Source organism: Geotrypetes seraphini, chromosome 10 (genome assembly GCF_902459505.1).
Source record: "Geotrypetes seraphini chromosome 10, aGeoSer1.1, whole genome shotgun sequence".
NCBI classification, from domain to species: domain Eukaryota; kingdom Metazoa; phylum Chordata; class Amphibia; order Gymnophiona; family Dermophiidae; genus Geotrypetes; species Geotrypetes seraphini.
The window spans coordinates 121,836,052-121,851,672 of record NC_047093.1 but is presented as its reverse complement, the minus strand read 5'-3'; the positions used below and the strand labels follow the sequence as shown (position 1 = coordinate 121,851,672).

Genomic DNA, 15,621 nt, shown 5'->3' with positions numbered 1-15,621 from the left:
GCCCGAGGACCCCGGGACGCCAAAAGCAGGCGAATCTGAGATTGCAATTTGCTCACCCGGGCCTCTGGAAGGAAGACCTTCCCCAAGGAGATGTCGAACATAACCCCAAGGCACTCCAGACGCTGAGCCGGGACCAACCGACTCTTGGAAAGGTTGACCACCCAGCCCAGCGACCGGAGAAACTCCACCACCCGAGCCGTAACCCGGGAGCTCTCCTGCAACGACTTTGCCCGAATCAACCAGTCGTCCAGGTAGGGGTGAACCAGGATGCCCACCGACCGCAAGGCTGCCGCGACGACCACCATTACCGTGGTGAACGTCTGAGGAGCCGTGGCCAGACCAAAGGGAAGCGCACAGAACTGAAAGTGCCGCCCCAAGATCGCAAAGCGAAGGAAGTGCTGATGAGAGGCCCGAATTGGAACCTGCAAGTAGGCCTCCGTCAGATCGAGAGACGTAAGAAACTCCCCCGGCTAAACCGCCAGAATGACCGACCGCAGCGTTTCCATGCGGAAAGACGGAATCTTGAGAGCTCTGTTGACCCCTTTCAAATCCAGGATGGGCCGAAAGGTCCCCTCCTTTATGGCCACCACAAAGTAAATGGAGTACCTGCCGGTGCCCCACTCCGTAGGGGACACCGGCACCACTGCCTCGAGATCTAGCAAACGCTGAAGGGTCTGACAAAAAGCCTGCGTCTTCCATGGAGTCTGACATGGAGAAGCGAGGAAAAAGTCCGGCAGAGAGCGGGTAAACTCCAGAGCGTAACCGTCCCGCACCACCTCAAGGACCCACTGATCGGACGCGATCTCGGCCCATTTGGGGAAAAATTTGCGCAGCCGGGCCCCCACCGGAACCAAAGGGGGCGCCGGCAAGGAGTCATTGCGCAGGACGGGAAGCGGGGGAACCGGCGGAGGGATTCCCTGCCCCCCGACGGGCCCCCCGAAAGGGCTGCATGCGCTGGAAGAACCGACCCCGGGAAAAACCCTGAGCCGGGAAAGAAGCAGCCCCACGCCCCGGGCGATACTTGCGAAATTCCCGCAAACGCCCCCGGGCAGCCCCACACCTAGACGCAGGGCGGGCACGGTCCTCAGTCAGACGGGGCACCTTCGAGTCCGTCAGAGTCTGAATCAACTCATCTAATTCCTCTCCAAACAAAAAGACCCCCTAAAGGGAACTTTAGTAAACTTAGCTTTGGACGCAGAATCCGCCGCCCAAGCGCGCAGCCACAAAATACGCCGCGCGGCCATGCCATAGACTTAGCCGAAATCCGCACCAAGTCATAAAGAGCATCTGAGAGGAACGAGGCAGCCATCGCAATCTTCGCTACCTCCTGATCCACTAGAGACCAGTCATCAGACTCCCGATCCAGGACACGCTCAGCCCACCGAAACACGGCGCGAGCGACTAGCTCCCCACAAACAGCCGCCTGGACCCCAAAGGCAGAGACATCAAAATCATACTTAAGAAGAGTCTCTAACGCACGCGCCTCCGAGACCCTAAGAGCAGAACCGTCCATAACAGGCACGGTATGCCGCTTAGGAAGTGCCGAGACCACCGCGTTCCCCATTGGCGAAATTAAGGTAGCCCTACCTCCCTCCGGGATGGGATACCCAAGAGCCAAGGCGCACACCAAACGAAACTGCGCCCATAGGCCACTGCGCCAACACAAAATCCCGCAAATCCTGACGCACAGGAAAAGAGCGGGAACCAGGACAGACCCCCTGAAGCAGAGGGGCCCCCATACGCGGCGTCTCCGGCGGCGCCACTGCAAAAATGCAGCACCAAGGAGACCTGCTACACAGGTCTAAAAGCTCATCCCTCTGAATAAAAAAGCGCACCACGGACGCATCTGCTCTGGAAGACGGGAAACCCGCCGCCCCGCTGCCAACAGGCGTCCCCTCTAGAGGATCCTGGAAGCCCGCCAAAGCAGCCAGGTCCTCAACCAGGCCAACACGCTCCTCCGCCCACCAATTCGCAATCCAAGCCCCCCCGCGGGCGCTTGGATGAGGGAGGAGGAAGAGGGGACGCCAAACGAAAAGAGGGAGGCAAAGCCATAGGGGGCGCGGAGGGAAACCCCCCCCCGAAACCCCCCAGGCGCACGTGGGACCCCCAAAAGTCCGCACAAAGAAAGAAAATAAATTGGGGGCAAAAAACCCCTGGGGGTCCCCAGGGACTCCCTGCCCCAGCAGGGGTCCATGCTGAAACCTGCCCCTGTGTTCGCCATACAGGGGGAAGGTCACCTGAGGTTGCAGACAAAATGGAGGGGCCAGACAAAGAAAATGGCGAAGTTCCCGCCAAAAATGCTCCCTCCATGGCCTGTAGCGGCTGAGAAGACTGAACAGTCCCAGCCGCTAAGACAGGCAAGTCGGCATCAGCTGTCAAAAAATCAGCTGAGAGGGAATCCTTCGGGGAATCCCTCCGTGGGCGGTTGTGGAAGACCGGGCTTCCCCACTGCTCCAAGCCGACTCGCGAGGCACCATCGGCGGGGAGCTCTGGGCGCCTGCAGCCGCTGCCGACGGAGCTCCACCACCTCACCGACCCAAACCGCCGAGTTCAGGCCGGCCGCGAGTGCCTCGCGGCTGGACTAAAATTGTGGCCTACTCCCCCGGAGAAGGGCACAATTGCTCCAGACGCGACCTAGCTATAAAAAAGTGCTGGTTACATGAAAAAATACAGTAAAATACAGTTTTCTTAAAGGGAAACAACCCTCCAGACCAGCACTACCTCAGGATTTTTTATTTTTTTATGTTTTTTACAGAACAGACTCCACAGGCTCTCGAAGCAATATGCCTTGCTAGACTTAGGGGGCAAGGCTTACTGCTGAGGCTCCTCTAAAAAAATGTGGGGAGGTGGAGGAAGTGGGGGGAGGGACCCCGCTCGTGACCCGCCGGGTTTGACACCCCCGAGGTCGGACGGACCCCCAAACAGGGCCCGACCAAGCTCCGTCCGGCCAAAAACAGGGACAAAAAACCCCTAAACAAATTCCAACAGCCCTACCAAGAGAGATGGGTACAGATCACTCAACACCTGCTGGAGACTGAAAGAAGACTGAGGGAAATAGAGAAGGGAGGATAGTATATACTGTCCCAAAGTTTTGTTTTCAGTCTCCACCTGCTGGTCATGATTAGATATATACCCATTCGTAAAGTTAACCTCTACTGGTCTGGAGAGTGCTAAAGAATAATAATTAAAATAATGAGACATCTGTGTTTACCTTGAAAAGAGAGAATCTCCTATTTGGGTATAAGAATATGAATGTGTCCATCTTCCATGTGGTTTATTAGAAAGCTGTGACTAGACCCACAGGAAAGATATAAAGGAATCATACTGAAGCATTATCTACGTCCAAGAGACACCTACATCAAGGACCAAGAGTGGTGACCAAGATATGCAGAAAGCAGAAGTACAGCTACGAAACCAGTAAGCACCTCACTGCAGCCCCTATCAGTCTCCTCCAACAGAAAGTGAACAGGCAGCAGGCAGTCAAGTAACGCTTTCAGGACCTGCTTACCTGTAACAAAGGATGTCCTCCAGTGGTTGCCAATCGGGAATGGCCCTCTCTAGCTGAAGCTTTTCATGAGCTGAATTATGGTGGAGAGGCTACTTCTGTCTATGCTGGGCTTTTTTCAGTCTTAAAATTGTTCAGGATCTATCACATCTCCATTTCTATTTGCATTTGTCTTCTGCGGTCCTGCAGAACAACACAGAACAGAACTATTTGTTAAGTAATTCGCCTTTATCTTTATCAACTTATACATATTCCTCCCCTTCACATTTTGAGTCTCACAATGCCACTTTTGCGCTTCCTACTATTACTAACATATTTAAAAAACACCATAAAAAGGCACAAATAGAACCTAAACAGCTATCGGAACATGCCCCTGTTTGGATTGCTGAAAGGGAAGAGAGGGATTTTTTTTTGGGGGGGTGACACAGTCCTCAGAGACCATTGTGGGATCATTTAGGATTTTCTGAAGTGAGCCGCTTAGATCCTTTTAGGCTGTTATGCAGTAAATAAAGTTCTTAATAAACAAACATATACATATTGCCACTTGGGGACATCGTCCAGGCTGAAGCTAAGGCAGGGAATCAGCATGCTGAAGGAAACATGTGAGATCCTAAAGGAGGGTTAATCTGGACTCTGTGGTATTGGGTCATCTCTGTCATCTGAAAAAATGGAGAGGGGTTGCTGGAGGAAAACATCTGCCCATTAAGACAGTGGAGATAGCAGGCTTTGGAGTAGGAGAATAGGGACTGGAAGTGACAGGTTTTGTGGTGGAAGGAAGGGCTCCAATGGCTAAGTGGGGGAGGGAAGACACTGTGCTCCTGAGGCCAGAAGTGAATAGAAGAGATAGGATTACAGGAGAAATGCCCTGATAAGTTCCGGATTTGTACGTGGAAGAGCTGCACCAAAGAGGGAAACTGGATGATGATTACAGAGGACTGCTCAAGAGTGGAGTGATGATCCGAAGGTCCCTGGATCACTGCTGACTTTTGGCCCCTGCTGTTGAAGGATTTTGCCTTCTTTGCCTGAATTGCGTGTGCTGTGGTCAGCTGCATGGTGGAAGAAGCGATGGTCACCCTATCCTCTGTCTGCTTTATACTGCTGCAGGGAAGGGGTGAGGAAGACTTTCCTGAATCAGCTATGGGGCTGGACAGGGAAGGCGCAAGCATGGCTGACTGCTGACATGTCACAGCAGTGCTGAAGCCTCTGGCTTTAGGAATAGTAGCTCCATTCCCAAATGCTTGGGGGTACATTTGAAAAATCTTGCCCTGAATTCAACATCCCTGTTCTTAGATAAGGCCAGATCTGCTGCAGTGGATGTGCTCGGACCTTGTAGTATTTATGGGGTCTGGGCACATGGCACATTCAAGAGCAGAAAATCCTGCTGGAACTTCTGAGAGGCCCACTAGGTCAGCACTGCAGAGGCTGGTGCTGAATGGAAACCTCTTATGGAGTTTTTGTTCACTTTGTGTTGTTGTTATTTGGAGAGAGGGCCAATACATCTGACTGGGTTGCATGAGTGGGAAGAGAATGCAGCGGAAAAAGCAGGAAATCTGGCACAGGCCTGAAGCACATGAAAAGGGAAGCTCAGGACTGGCAGTTGTCGGAGGACATCACCAAAGGAATGGCTGCATTATCCTGCCTGTCACCAGAGAATTATGCTGGTCTGCACTCAAAATTCCCAAACCCTGGCCATATAACCAGGAATCTAGGGAAAGATTAGAGCACAAAATTAGAAGCAAGACTGCAAGTGGGGGGGGGGGGGGAATGCAGGAGAGAGCCTAGGAATTAAAATTTCTTCTGCTGTTAGTGATTTGTAGCTTCCTGCACTTAGCTGCAAGTTTGTAACTGTAGCACTGATCTGGCTCCAGTCCGAGAACAATTCTCCCTGCTCTACCATGGGCACCAGGAACATGAGGCGCCTCAGCCAGTGGCAGGATTTCTTCAGCTTACTCATGTGTTGTTGGAAGTTACCCAACTTCAGTGCTGCCGGCTATCTAAAACTGAAGTAACCCAACCTGTTTCCGACTCTGCCAGGACTGGTCGAACAAGTTGCTGGATTCTGGGTAACAGCACAGAATTATATTGTATTGTAGGAGAAAGGTATCCTCTCTCGTACAATAGCTAACCCCTTCCCTTCCAGCAGTGGTAGAAGCCTGGCGTGAATGCTTTTCACTTCCACCCCACAATCTAATATAGAAAATGGGGAAGGTCCATTACATTCAGCCCAGCACAGGAAAGAGCTTTGTACATCATACAGCAGAGCACGAGAACCACACACTACAGCTAAGCACACCAGACATACAAACACCACGATCCAAGTACTGAAGCAGAGAAACAACTAGGCATGTGCAGGAAATGTTATATCTGGAATCTAGATAACTTGCTGAAAGGTGCTGAATACGAGTACTATCTAAAGAAAAACGAGACTGTGCTAATGCTCCAGCGTCCCTTGTTTCTACCTGGCTAAATGTAGCTGGAAAATATGTGACAAATAGTCTTGGATTTTTCAAACCCTTTGAATAATGGTTTTCACTATTGCTAATTCTGAACATAAGGTATGCACGTTAATAGAGAAGGAATAGGCTATGTGGCTACATGCACTTGCAAAGTGCATGGTAAGATATGGGCTTAAATCCATATATGCCCGCCCATCTCCCTTCCTCCAATACCTCTTTTTCAAGTGGTCAAATTTATGCCCACTAAGAACTTACCATAGAGAAGTTGAGCCCCAGAGGTGCGATGTAAAGCTGCATAACTCTACTACTGAGAGTTATGCAGCAAAGACAGCGCTGGTCCATGTATTTCACCCACCCACTCAAGGCAGAAAAAGGGAGAGGCCCAGTTTTATAATTCCTCTTAACAGGTTCAGCAGGTTGATGATGGGACAGCTAACACCTCGACTCTCAATAAAATACAAGGAAAAGACAGGCATGAGGGCAAAAGGCTAAGGTGAAACCAGTTCGGGCAGTCTCACAGAAAACATGGAAACATTGGGTTGAAAGAGGAGACTGCTGTCTCTTGGCACTGTTTGCAATCCTTGTGACCAAGTATTTTATCCAGGAAACCAAAGTTAAGACTAACCAACAAACCGCAGACTGGGGTACTCATTCAAACTGGCTCCGCTGGATCAAAGCAAACAGCCACTTCTCATCAATTTTCAAATAAAATGTGTGTGCAGTTCCACCTTCAACTCTGCTGCAGGTACAGAACATGTAGAAGTCAAGAGAGTTTTGTATTTCCATGGAAAATGCAATCTACAAGAATTCTCTTCCTCGCAGGTCCTACGCACACATCCTCTATATCAAGCTTGTCCAACCTATGGCCCCTTAGGCCACAACCCAGCCCAATAAGTGATTCTTCCTGGCCCGCAGATTCTTCCCCAGTACGACTCAGCTCTCTGAAAACTTGAGCCATGGGGTACAGAAGTTCAAGATGGTTTGTTTCAAGTCTCACTGTAACTTAGCTCCTATTTCTTTCTTGCATCCTTCACTGTTAAGACCTACAAGTACCTTATATTTATGTAAGAGCCCTCATATCATCTCCCCACGAAGGCTATCTGCCAAACATAAGAATTGCCGCTGCTGGGTCAGAACAGCTCACAGGGCGGCCCCCAGGCCAATGACCAGTGCTCTAAATGAGTCCAGCCTCAACTGCGTACATCCCAGTTTAGCAGGAACTTGTCCAGCTTAGTTTTGAAACCCTGGAGGGTGTTTTCCCCTACAACAGACTCCGGAAGAGCGTTCCAGCTCTCCACCACTCTCCGGTGCCTTTAGAAGTTTTTCTATCCTGTCCTCCTACTACAGAAATCCAACCAGCATTCACATACTGGACTCAGTCAGGAAAACCCTGGATATAGCTGCTAGCCTTATACTTAGAAAAACTCTGTAGTATATGTTCTTGGGAATAAAATAGTGAGTTCCTGGAAAGATACTTACAAGTTCAGCCTGTGAAAAGAAAGAACCAACCTTGAGCAAACAATTTCTTTTGGCACTTCTTTGGTACAAGGTCTAGGGATCAGATGCTTTCCAATTCAGAAATCAGCTTATGACACCCAATGAAAGTCACTCACCTGTAACATCAGCTCTCTCTAAAGACAGCAGGTTAAATCACAGCCACTAGTGGGGAATGTGATCCGCATCAATGGTCTCTGTTTTGCCGGTATGACTAGACTCGATACCTTAGTGGCCTGAGACACCATCTGGGAAGCTGGTGACTTCTTAGCTGGCTTACCTAACGGAGCTGTAGCCTGCGACATCGACATGGAAGCAAGTACCTCAGGCGATGGTGATGCCTTCAACGTTGATGGCTTGGGCGGTACCTGTGATCCCTCCATGGTATTGAAAAAAAATCTTTGAAGGCAATGGCTTTTAATAGAACACTTCAGTAGCGTCAAACATTGCGAACAAGACTCCGCTCGGTGTCCACATAAAACGCACTTGTTCTGCTTTTTAGAAGTGCTCATACTAAATGCATCAGAATCTCATGCACAACGCTGTACAAAAACAGTGGCCTCAGGACCACTTTATGCTTCGTTTATTTCTTGTGTTTTTTTTGGTTTTTTAAACTTCTCACAGCTCAACAACTGTAACATGTTAGAGCAGACCCCACGTGGCACTCTAAACTGTAGTGCCGGTATCGATCAAAGGCATACAGTTGAGGCTCCTCTAAACACAGAAAACCTGGGGAGGTGGGGGAAATGGGGGGGAGGGACCCTTTCTAGTGTGGCAGCTCCAAAGTGAGTAGAACCCCCAAGAGGGTCCCCCAAGCTCAATCCGGACAGCAAAAGGAACCAGAAATATTCCCTAACCAGATCCAACAGACTGCACAATCTTACTACTCTACCTGCTGGAGATGAAGAAAAGACTACACAGCACACTTATACTGTAGCCAAATGTCAATGTCTCAGTCTCCACCTGCTGGAACAGGAGCGTAAACCCATCCGGTTCTGTGTCGGTCTGAAGGGCACTGTCTTTCTTTTTTTTACTTATAATTTTCAAATCAAATATACAAGAATCCACTTGTTACAGCAATACTGAGTATCATTTTAACAACCAAGGAAAACAGTTAATTAAACCATAAAATATCTAAAAACTATATAGGAAAAGCTGAAAAAGGGAAAACCCATATTCATTTTCTAAACAATTATTAAAACTTCTTCTTAGACCTCAATTGAAACTAGTGAGAAACAAGAAATACATGAGACAAGGAGGTCTCCATTGATTTAGTCATGGGCCTGATGGGCCACCGCGGGTGCGGACTGCTGGGCGCGATGGACCTCTGGTCTGACTCAGCATAGGCAACTTCTTATGTTCTTATATCACTGTGACTAAGAGTATTCACCCCCCCCCCCTCCTGAATTGGTAGAAAAACAAACTCCAGCTAATCTATTTGCAAGAACACCACACCTTAAGATATTGATTCCTGAAGCAAAAAAAAAAACTATAATCATCTTTTTTTCAGGTTCAAGCTAAGTCATCATCTAAATAATATGACTAACAAACATTCAGTCACTACTTTAACACCAGAACCTTTTGCCTCAATTTCCAGCATATCATATAGGCCACACTAGTTCTTTGTTCTAAAACAGTGTTTTTCAACCTTTTTACACCTATGGACCGGCAGAAATAAAATAATTATTCTGTGGACCGGCATTGGTCCGTGGACCAGCTGTTGAAGAACATGGAGCTAAGTCGTGGGCCAGACCCCGCCCATCTCTACACAATCTCCACCCCAGACACCGCCCCCATAATAGTACTAATTGCACCTTGCACGTCCCTTGCCTCATCTGGAAGCCTTCCCTCTGCGGTTCAGGCGCAGGATGCCCGTAGGAGCCACTGCCCATGGCTTTGTGCACTGAATCAATTAGGAAGAGGGTGCTGGCTCGAAGATAACGCCGCATCGATCGCACCGTGGACCCGTGGTTGAAGAACACTGTTTTGGGCCTAATGCATGTGCTGGCCTTGTGGACCGGCAGGAAATTTCTGTGGACCGGCAATGGTCCATGGACCGGTGGTTGAAGAACACTATTCTAAAACATTGCTATCGCATCTACGACTAGTTCAAAATGTGGCAGTAAGACTTAATACTGTATACAGACTATGGAAATCGTAACACCTACAGCTCTATTATATGAAATAAATTGGCTGCCCTTAACCGCAAGGATCAAGTTTAGATTAAGCATCACAGCCTTTAAGATCTTGACAGGCAACGCTTCCAACTAGCTAACATGAGTTGGCCATCCTACTCCAGGGTGCCTCCAACAAATAATCCACCGAAAATCTTTTCCACTTACAATTCCCAGCATGCAACAATATAAAGTCTACCAGGCAAATTAGAGTACCTTATCCATTCAATATCAATTAGCAAATGCTGGAACCAATTACCACCTACACTATGATCTTGTGACCATTACCTGAGGTTCAGAAAACTCTTAAAAAGCATTTCTCTACCAAGACAGGGAGCCAATCTTGAAGTAACCAAAATGGTAATTGTAAAAGCCCATTTCTAAACTGTCTAATGCAAACTCTTTGAACATAACGATGAGCCAATGATGACCTACTTGAACTTGTAACTATGTATTTGTAACTATGACCTAACTATATTAATAATTATTGTACTGATCTACCTGTAAAAGCAACTGTATTGAATGTCTGTGTCAAACTGTTCACTGTAATTTGACTGACTCAACATAAGAACATAAGAAGTCACCTCTACTGGGTCAGACAAGTGGTCCATTGCGCCCAGCAGTCCGCACCTGCGGCGGCCCATCAGGTCCATAACCTGTAGGTGATCCCTTAAAATTCGACTTGATCTTCTATCCATACCTCTTACAATGTAATCCAACCTTGAACTGAATAGGTAAAGGCAGAATAGAAAACCTGAGTAACATAAAATAACATAACCTTTTCTAGGTTGTACTCCATTTTTAGCAAACAGTACCAAAACATGGGAGACATGGAAACTTTGAGAAGCAGTGGGCGAGACCCAACAGAATATGGAGGGACAAAACAAAAAAACTAGAAGGGGCCAAAAAATAAAGAGCCAAAAAATAAAGCAAAGAATAAAGAGCCATAAAATAAAGAGAGCAAAAAAGCAGTCAATCTGAACTCAAAGCCAGGGACTCATGAGGTACCAGCTGCATTCTGAGTTGACAGAATATTCTGTGTTGAAGCTGTTGTTATCTCATGCTCATTCATCCTGTTTGTTGATAGAGAATCAAGGTTAGGTTATTATTTGAAAAAAGATAAGGCCAGATAGGAGAGCAGTAAACTCGGAATGATAACCTGTTCACACTTTGCCACGTGACTAACAGATGCAAACATTTATGAACTCTACTCTAGATATGACTCTCTAAAAACTTAACAATTACGGTACCTTTGCAATTTCTGGAATCAAGAGCACACCACAAACCCTACCTAAAGTTAATTTATCATATATGCATGAAAATATGGAGAGGAAGCCATAATAAGAGAACTGAGGTTGCATGAGAAAGCTCTCTGCACAACTGCAAGCACAGCATTCAGATCTTATGATCAAGAATGCCAAGTAGCACAAGGGAGATTTGGTGTATCTTCAATTCTTACCCAACTGGCTCACCCAAAGACATTCTATATTTTACCTGTGGAGATTACACTTCAAATTCTGTCTTCTTCCCCACAAGGAGTTTCAATACAGAAATCCTGCTCTTTGTTCAAACACACCAGTGTTTCTCATTCCTGTTCATAGGGGTGACGTACTAAACCAGCATGCTCTAATTTCAGATTTCTCCTGAATGCATTAGTAAAGGAACATTAGTAAAGGACTTGGTACTTCAATTACAGAAACACTCTGTCCTGTTTGACGCCAACTACTGAACAGAGCATTATTAACTGAAGCACCAGAGGAGCTCTGTTATATTTTTCCCTTTAAAAACATTCAAGCAAAATAAAACTTTATGGATGACTATTAACAGAAGTGCATGCACCACTCGCATAAAGAAGTCAAGAGATATCACAGGTAGGATTCATTCAGTGTAAATGAATACCAATGCGATAATGTATCTGCCTAGCAGTTAAAGAATCTAAAGTTGGGAAGCATCTAGTTCTCTGGGAGGTGTGCGAGAAGCAAGAAGAGATATTGAAGGGCAGCAGAATGAACACACTTGTAGGTCAGCAATAAGATCTTGACCTGGTACAAGAGTGAAGGATGTGGCCAGCAGGATCACCAGGATCATAGACAGTGCAGGAGGAGAGGACATTGCTGTGCTTATCCACGTGGGAACCAACGATGTCAGCGGACGAAAGTACAACAGGGAGGAAATGAAGGACCAGCTCCGCTCACTCGGATGGAAACTGAAGATCAGGGAGGTAGAAGTGGCCTTCTCCGTGATCCTCCCGGTACCGAGAGCGGATGGAAAGAGACAGGATGAACTACGAGCGATCAACGCCTGGATGAGACAATGGTGCGAAGAGGAGGGTTTCAACTTCGTGCGCAACTGGACGGCATTCTGGAGAAGAAGCAGATACTTCAGAAAGGACGGGCTACACCTCACCAAGCAAGGAGCGAGAGTCTTGGCAGAAAACATGAAGAAGACCATTGAGAAGGCTTTAAACTAAGGATCAGGGAAAAGCCGACAGTCAACAACCAGTTGATGGCCCGGACATCAAGAGGCCCTAGAGAAGGAACTACAAGCAACTGCTCAGATAAAAAGGAAAAGCATGTTGAATCTGCAAGAGACAAGAAAAGAGCGCAAATAAATACAAAAAGAGATGTAAAGACTAAGGAGTCCAGAGAGGGAACTACAAACAACTGCTCAGATAAAAGGGAAGAGCATGTTGAAACTGCAAGAGGCAAGGAAAGAGTACAAATAGTTACAAAAAGGAATGTGAAGACTAAATAGTCCAAGAAAGTAGCACAAAGGGAGCTCAAATGTATGTACACAAATGCCAGAAGCTTAAGAAACAAAATGGGGGAACTGGAAGCACTAGCAAGAAGGGAAGAGCTGGATATCACTGGAATAACAGAAACATGGTGAAACGAAGAAAATGAATGGGACACGGTACTGCAGGGATACAAACTATACAGAAGAGATAGAACATGTGGCAGATGAAGTTTAATATAGAAAAATGTAAAGTGATGCACCTGGGCAGGAAAAAAAAGGAGCATGAATATAAAATGTTAGGTGTAACTTTGGGCAAGAGCGAACAAGAAAGAGACCTTGGGGTACTGATAGACAGGACCCTGAAGCCATCGGCTCAATGCACAGCGGCGGCAAAGAAAGCAAACAGGATGTTGGGCATGATAAAGAAGGGGATCACGAGCAGATCGGTGGACGTCATAATGCCGCTTTACAGAGCGATGGTCAGACCACACTTGGAATACTGTATCCAACACTGGTCTCCCTATCTAAAGAAGGATATAACCCTACTGGAGAGGGTACAGAGGAGGGCCATGTAAAGGGTATGGAGAATCTGAGCTACAAGGAATGTCTCGGAAAACTGGGTTTGTTCACCCTCGAAAAGAGAAGGCTGTGAGGGGATATGATAGAGACTTTTAAAATACTAAAAGGATTCGACAAAATAGAGCAAGAAACATCATTATTCACATTGTCAAATGTGACACGGACAAGAGATCATGGACTGAAACTGAGGGGCATCAGGCCCAGGACAAATGTCAGGAAGTTCTGTTTCACACAGCGTGTGGTGGATGCTTGGAATGCTCTCCCAGAGGAGGTTGTGACGGAGACCACCATTCTGGGATTCAAAGGTAAATTGGATGCACACCTTCTTGCAAATCACATTGAGGGATATGGGTTAACAAGGTCTTCATCAAGGAACACTTAGCTTAGCCTCCGCGTGTGCGGGTCGCCGGTCTAGATGGACCTAAGGTCTGATCCGGTGAAGGCATTTCTTATGACCTGTATGCGATGGCAGATAGGGAGTCAGTGAAGTGACTTAAGGAGAGGGGTGACATGAGCGTAGCGAGGTTGGTAGAAGATGAGTCGAACAGCAAAGTTTTGCACAGATTGCAAGGGGGAGAGGCGACAGTGAGGGATACCAGTTAGGAGTAGATTGCAATAATCTAAGCGTGAGGTTGTGAGAGCTTGGACAAGGGTCTGGGTAGTGTGCTCAGAGAAGAAAGGGCGAATTTTGGTGATATTGAAGAAATAGAAGCGACAGGTCTTAGCAGCTTGTTGGATATACATAGAAAATGAGAGGTCAGAATCGAAGACAACTCCAAGGTTGTGAGCAGATGAGTCTGGAACAATGACAGTATTATTTACAGAGATGGAGAAATTAGGAGGAGCAGAGGGTTTTAGGAGGAAAGAGGAGCAGCTCAGTCTTGGACATATTTAGTTTCAGATGACAGCAGGACATCCAGGCAGCAATGTCAGCCAAACAAGCAGAGACTTTTTCTTGGACTTTAGGTGAAATTTCAGGTGTAGAGAGGTAGATCTGGGAGTCATCAGCATAAAGGTGATACTGGAAACTATGGGAGATCAGGGCACTGAGGGAAGAGGTGTAGAGAGAAAAGGTCCTAAGACAAAACCCTGGGGTACACCAACCACTAGTGGGGTAGCAGCAAAAGAGGTCCCACTAACACATACACTAAAGCATGCGGCCCCGTGAAGTATTTTGTGCGGCTCTGGTCGAGGGCGATGCAGTCTTTTCCTCTGCTGCCCCCGGGTGTTTACCATCTTGCCGGCTCCCTCCTCTGCCTTGCTGCACCATTTGAGTGCTTGGGCAGCCCTAGAAAAAATGTTTTGGGCCAAAGCAGCACAGGGAAGCCAAAAGGTTGGACACCCCTGCACTAAAGGTAGGAAGCAAACCAGAAGAGGACAAAATCCCAGGTCAAATCAGACCAGATTCTTCTCTATTGCAGACCACCCTCCCCTTCCCCAAATCAAACCAGGCACTTCTTCATTACAGACCACCCTCCCTCCTCCCCAAATCAAACCAGCTCTTCTCCATTGCAGACAACTTTGTCCCTCCCCAAATCAATCCAGACCATCTTCTTCCACGCAGACCCCCCTCCCCTCCCCTTACCAAACCAAATCCTTATTGGGGGTTAGTGCCCATCGTAGACAATAGGATGAAACCTTCCGCCCAATGTGCAATGGAGGCCAAAAAAATAAACAGGATGCAAGGAATTATTCAAAAAGGGATGGTTAACAAGACTAAGAATGTTATAATGCCCCTGTATCACTCCATGGTGTGACCTCACCTGAAGTATTGTCTTCAATTCTGGTCTCTTTATCTCAAGAAAGATATATTGGCACTAGAAAGGTTCAAAGAAGAGCGAGGGAGATGATCAAGAGGATGGAACTCCTCTGGTATGAGGAAAGACTACGAAGGTTAGAGCTCTTCAGCTTGAAAAAGAGAGGGATGAGGGGGGAGATATGACTGAAGTGGGGATCGATTTTTCGCTCCATCAAAAACTAGGAAGACGGGGACATTGGGTGAAGTTACAGGGACTCGCATGGGATCTTGCTACTCCTTGGGTTTTGGGCTACTAGGCTCGATGGAAGGCTCTTCTTAGGTTACGTTCTCTTTCCCCTCTTCTCCCTATCCCGGGCGGCCGCAGAGCTCCACAGCGGCTCCGCCTGCCCTTCTCATCACTGCTGCCCCCCCCCCCTGGCCTTCCCCGGTCTCCGTGTGCCTCCCTCGCCCCCTCGGGAAGGGGAAATGGCGGCGGCTCGAGCTCCCTCTCGCGCCCGTCAAGGGAGGAAGGGGCGTCGCGTGCTCCCTTTGGCGCTCGGAACAAGGGGATAGGTAGAAGGAGCTGCTCGCGCTGGAACCGTGGGAGGGGGGGGGGTGGAGTGGAAGAGGCGGCTCGCGCTAACCCGAGCGCTTCTCACCGCCTCCCGTACCTTCCAGTCGACCGCCGACGTCACGCTCAGCCTCGGTCAACAGCCCACGCGGCCCGGACGTAGCCCTCCCCTCCCCTCCCGCTCCTCCTACGCCACGTGACCAGGGCGTGGCTCCCTCCGGTTGCCTAGGAGACTGTAGAAGCTGGTGGAGGGAGGAGGCTCTGAGGCTTCACTTGGAGAGGGACGAAGAAGAGAAAGAAACCGGAAATAAAGGTAAAACACACGAGAAACACTACACAGAAAGGTTAAAAATGCACGAGGAAAACTA

At 47.9% G+C, this 15,621-nt stretch overlaps 1 protein-coding gene across 3 annotated transcripts in view; it reads right to left on the bottom strand.

Moving 5' to 3' along the window:
- Positions 1–15,425, bottom strand: part of CPT1C (carnitine palmitoyltransferase 1C) — a 39,170-nt gene extending 23,745 nt beyond the window's left edge. For 2 of the 3 annotated variants that reach the window (XM_033960754.1, XM_033960756.1), the window contains exons 1-2: positions 14,708–14,769; positions 3,509–3,688 (exon numbers count right to left, since the gene is read on the bottom strand). The gene's annotated coding sequence lies outside the window, so the exon portion shown is untranslated. Of the gene's footprint in view, positions 1–3,508; positions 3,689–14,707; positions 14,770–15,353 lie in introns of those variants that run through there. The other variant, XM_033960755.1, reaches the window with a different exon arrangement.
- Positions 15,426–15,621: the final 196 nt, after the last annotated feature.